General features: G+C 42.0%; 1 protein-coding gene and 1 long non-coding RNA gene across 4 annotated transcripts in view; one reads left to right on the forward strand and one right to left on the reverse strand.

Annotated features, from left to right (window-relative positions):
* ZEB2 (zinc finger E-box binding homeobox 2) overlaps nt 1–5000 on the reverse strand; it is a 136489-nt gene that overhangs the window by 62755 nt on the left and 68734 nt on the right. The window lies entirely within an intron of this gene.
* The window catches only part of LOC105860214 (uncharacterized), a 22903-nt gene continuing 18054 nt past the window's right edge, over nt 152–5000 (forward strand). The window contains exons 1-2 of the long non-coding RNA XR_002224247.2: nt 152–188; nt 351–398. This is a non-coding gene — a long non-coding RNA (uncharacterized LOC105860214). The remainder of the gene's footprint in view (nt 189–350; nt 399–5000) is intronic.

Below are 5000 nucleotides of genomic sequence, written 5' to 3' on the forward strand. Positions count from 1 at the left end.
AAATGAGCTACAGGAAATAGGTTTTCTTTTTATCCAACTTCACTCTGAAATGAGAAAATGAGCACCCTGACAAGGAAGCCCACAAACCAACGGGGATTCCAAGCCCGGATTTCATCATAATAAAGAATGTTTAATTGTTAGCTGAAGGTTCAGTCAGTGAGCGGGAACACCAAGGTTTGGATATAAAGGTAGCTCTCTCTGGCTCCTCACTGCCCAATTCTTGAATAGCCTCCGAAAAGTACCCGATAATTAGTAGTCACTGACTTTTAACGATTTGATCTCATTCTAATGGCGTAACCCCAAAATCTCAGGCAAGACCAGCAATTCTCACCTCTCTGTCTTCTTTTAAGTATCAAAACAAGGGCTGACTAGATGGAAGCGCTCCTGGAAGCCTGACAGTAAGTAATATTTTGCAATTAAAACATTTGCAAATATTTAATTGTATAAAACAACAATGGCAAAATGGAGAAGACCCCTTATTTATACTTTCATATGTAAAGGAAATTTTGATCTAAGAATGTATTTCACCTCTGGGTTCATCATCCCCTGCTTCTATCATTTCTTTCCTCCTTTTTTTTTTTTTTTTTTGATCAGAGGCATGAAAGAGTGAGTAAGTGTGAATGCTTAGGTACCTGGGGTATGGAAAGGTGGTAATTAGCACAGCGGGATAATTGATGTGTAGATTGCAGCATGAACAAATGCTTTGACTTGTTTGTTCTTCTCACTCTTCCACATTCATTCCTCTCTCCCTCTTGCTCTCCCTTTCTCTCTCTTTGAAAGCCCAGCCTAGCTAATGAACACCTTACCTGCTTAGTTAAGCTGATTAGGGACACACATTAATCTAAAGGAAGCACCCTATCCTCACAGAACATGTTTAGGTGGTACCTTTTGCTCTCAGTTGCAAACCAAGAGTGCCCTTCCTGCCTCCAGAGCTTCCATTATATAACCCCCAACCAAGACAGAACAATGACACCCAACCCTACACAAACTAACAAAAACCACGCCCCTTTTTTGAAAAAAAAAGGTGAAAATATAATTTTTTAGAAATAGATATCAAAAGTAGAGAAAATTCCTCAAGAACTTTACCTGAGTAGCAAATGCATTGTCATTTCTGACAGTATTCATAGGACTTTCCACTTTGGGGAATCTCAGAATTACTGGAAGCTCTGCTGTGTCAATGGTTTCAGTGTCTCAGAAAGTTATTAAATTGAACCCTTCAGAAATACATTGAAAATGTATCCATACTTTGGCTTTTCAGCTGAAATTTTTGGATCCGCCTTTCAGAGGTAAGACATACAGGACTATTTGACATGCGGTGCCCATTTCCTTTTTCCCTCTTCCTTCTTTTCTTGAACTTAAGTGCTCAAGTCCTAACCTTCACACAGGCAGTTAAACTTGGAAATCCCTACTGGAGAGATGGCCTACATATCTTGGAACACACCTAAACATGCTTGACTGGGTAGGCAGTAACATTTTTGAACACTCATATGATGCCTTCAGAAGACTCTATGTACCAACTTCTTTCATTTTTCCCAACTAGGTCCTCATCAGTGGCCAAAAGATATTGAGTCATTTTTTTCCTCCCCTCTCTCCTTGCCCCCTCCTCTCCTTCTTTCCTTTATTTTCCCCTTTCCATATTCCTTCTTCTTTCCTTTCCCAACCTAGCAAGTGAACAGTTGAGCCACTTAGTGAGGAAAAGATATACACAGAACATGGTACATGTATCTATTATTGTCAGCAAGGCCTGGCCTCTTCAGATCAATTATCCATCCAGTGCCTGGTGCTCTTTATGGTAGGCATTCCTAGATCCCATGGTATTTAATAATCATTATTCAATCTACTGTTATTTTTTTCTTCTCTCAACAACTTCCACATATGAGTTTGTTTGATGACTCACGAGGGCATCATACCAGAGATGAAGGATTACGTTTAATAACTGTAAATTTCAGAAAACTGATTTCAAAGTTCGATAAAAGTTGGAACGCTTTGGTGTTTACAAGTTATCATACTTCTCTAAATGTCATATCCTAAGCTCTTCAGGCCCCTGTTCTGTTTTATGGGCGAGCATTTCTCAGGCTGCTAAGTGTCTGGTCAGTAGTGGCCTTCACCATGTAAATAAGAGGGTTCTGACTGCGTTGACCTTCTCTGCTTTATGCAATAGCAGCGATGCAAAAATGACGGGGATAATAAATATGAAAAAGTGGAGAAAATTTGCATGAACTGGCTCTTACTAGCTTACCCATAAAATATATCACGGGGCCGGTGTGGTGGCTCATGTCTGTAATCAGAGCACTCTGGGAGGCTGAGGTGGGAGGATCTTTTGAGCACAGGAGTTCAAGACCAGCCTGAGCCCTGAGCAAGAGCGAGACCCCGTCTCTACTAGCCTGGTGTGGTTGTGTACAGCTACCCGAGAGGCTGAGGCAGGAGGATCGCTTGAGCTCAGGATTTTGAGTTTGATATGAGCATGTCATTCTAGGTCACGCTAGCTTGGGGAACAGAGCGAGACTCTCTCTCAAAAAAAAAAGTATGATGGTATTTCTTATATGTCTAACATGCCCACATATGTTCTTTCTTCAATCACTAGATTTTGTTTATTGGCCAACAAATATGCTCTTTGTGTTCTATTATTATTCCTCACTATGTGCTCTGTTGCTTTCATTTTACCCATTTGCTATGACTAGAAGAGAACTTTTGAGTGGAAAAGAATACATTTTTTCACAACTCTCTAAAGTCTACCAATCTATGTTCACTTAAAGATAAATTAATGAGCCATAAAAAGTGCACCACGGCACCGGAACACCTGAACATGTTGAGTCCGTTTTTTCCCCTTGAAGCATGAATGACCCTTAACTAGGAGCTGAGTAAGGGATTCCAGCTCTGAGTGCCCTTCTGACAGGCTCATTTGGCCTCCCCAAGGGGCCACCTTCAAAAAGGAAGTACAGAGAGGAAACACCCTTAGACCAGAAGCTGGAGGGGCCCAGTAATGTGAATGCATACATTTTATTTTTCTGTAGGCTCTGGGGTCAGGCTGCTTAAATTTGAAGCTCCCCAACTTACTAACTTGTGACTTTGGGCAAGATATTTAACCTGCCCTAGTGTCTTCCTTTATTAAGTGGAGGGTAAGAATAGTTATCTATCCACTGGGTGGCTGCGAAGATTAGATATAAAGAGATTGGCACACAGCAGTGCTTAATAATAAATGCTAGGTTTTGTTATTATTATTTACTAAGTCTAGGGACAGTTTTCGGTGACAGTGGATTCAGTATAATTTTTTGTGTACTAATTTTGTGACTGGATCCTATGACAATTTATAGTAAGTAGTCATGCTGAGCCGGTAAGATTTTATATTTATTCTGTTTCTAAGTTTGGTAAAGGGCAAAGGAGGGCACTGAAAGGTCATGGCATTCGAGCACGCAACATATAATTTAGGAGTTTGGGGGCACCTGCTATGGAGAGGGGCCATCCCAGACACTAAATTAGGTGCTGCACCGCCACCCTAGCTGGTAGGCAGTAGGACTCCATCTTACAGAAGAGGAAGCTAAAAGTTCAAGATGATAAGGGACTTACTGAAAGTTCATACAGCTAAGTGGCAAAATTGAGTTTTCCATTTTTCATCTTTCTGACCTCAAAATGCAACATCTCTCTGAATGCTGCATCACACTTTTCAGAACCGTGCACGCAAGGTACACGCTAAAAAGAGATTTTATGGGTTTTGACATTTATGTTGCACACATTCAAAAGAGATAAAAATAGACTCCATGCTGCTGATATAATTACTAGAGGCTATAAAAGCCATGCAAAAATCTGGAGAGGGGGCGTGGGAATAGTCGAGGAAAGAACATAAACAAGGGAGCAGTGACACAAACTAGGACTCCATACCATCCTTACTGCCTTCACGGAATTCCACGCAGCCCTGTCGAGTTCCACCACGTAGGAGCAAGCCTTCATTTTGAACTTGGAAATCTCCCCGTTTGCAGGCAGTGGCATTGCCAGCAAGCCACAGGTGGGCACCCCATGAGCAGGTGAGAAATGCCACTAGAAAGGGGAGGTTGAGGATTTGGTGCCTCTAAAAGAGCACATCAATCCTAATTACCCTGCTTGGGTGCGCTGCTTATGTTGTACTTTGGTATTAGTTTTTTTGTTTGTTTTTTTTTTTTTTTTAGTCAGGCAGTTTAGGAGAGTTTTAGAAAAGCGAGCAGCCATGCCTTGGAAATCCCTGAGAAGAAAAGTGAAGCAGTCTCAGGAAGAGAAACTGGCTGAGCTCTCGGTCCGCGTGCACTGGGGTAAGGAAACCACGCTACACTGAGCTGGCATGACTGCCCTTGGCCGGGCGGACAGCATCTCGTCCTGCAAACTGAGAGAAACCTGAGAATGAACTTCTGCACTGCACCTCAGAAGGAAGCAGGCGGGAGAGGAAGCAGAGTTGGAAGTCTGAGTCGAATCTGAAGGCAGAAGACAGGGACAGCTATTCAGGAAAATGTGCTTTGTTATTTCCTTCTGGCTCCTTGCTCGTTGCCATTGTAATTTTTAAAATGCAGTCTGAAGCCCATACTAACTTTAAAATCCTAAATAACAAACTAAACCAACAACACTCTTCCCCTTCCACTCCAGCGGCATCCCTCATCCCTAAACAACAACAATGCTAACAAAACTCTGAACACCTAGAGGAGGTATCTTTACAACCCAAATCCTTGCTTTTCTTGGCTTTGAGGTTGCAAGTCAGGGAAAGGAAAGTGGCTAAGATTCAGACTCAGGTAGATTTAGTGACAGGTGAAGTTTGGTCTTGAAACTTTGTATCTTCCCTCCTGATAAGAACACAGGTAGATGCCACAGAATTGGTGGCTGTTTTGAGAGCTGGCCTTGCCTTGGACCATTCATGTGACTGTGTCTTTTAGCAAGCAGTGACCATGAAACCAAATTCATCATTCTTGAAGAAAACGACAAAAACTGGGGTGAAATGATCAGCTAAAGGTTACACCGTGAATCAGGGTCAGTATGAG

Source organism: Microcebus murinus, chromosome 8, assembly GCF_040939455.1.
Source record: "Microcebus murinus isolate Inina chromosome 8, M.murinus_Inina_mat1.0, whole genome shotgun sequence".
Classification (NCBI taxonomy): domain Eukaryota; kingdom Metazoa; phylum Chordata; class Mammalia; order Primates; family Cheirogaleidae; genus Microcebus; species Microcebus murinus.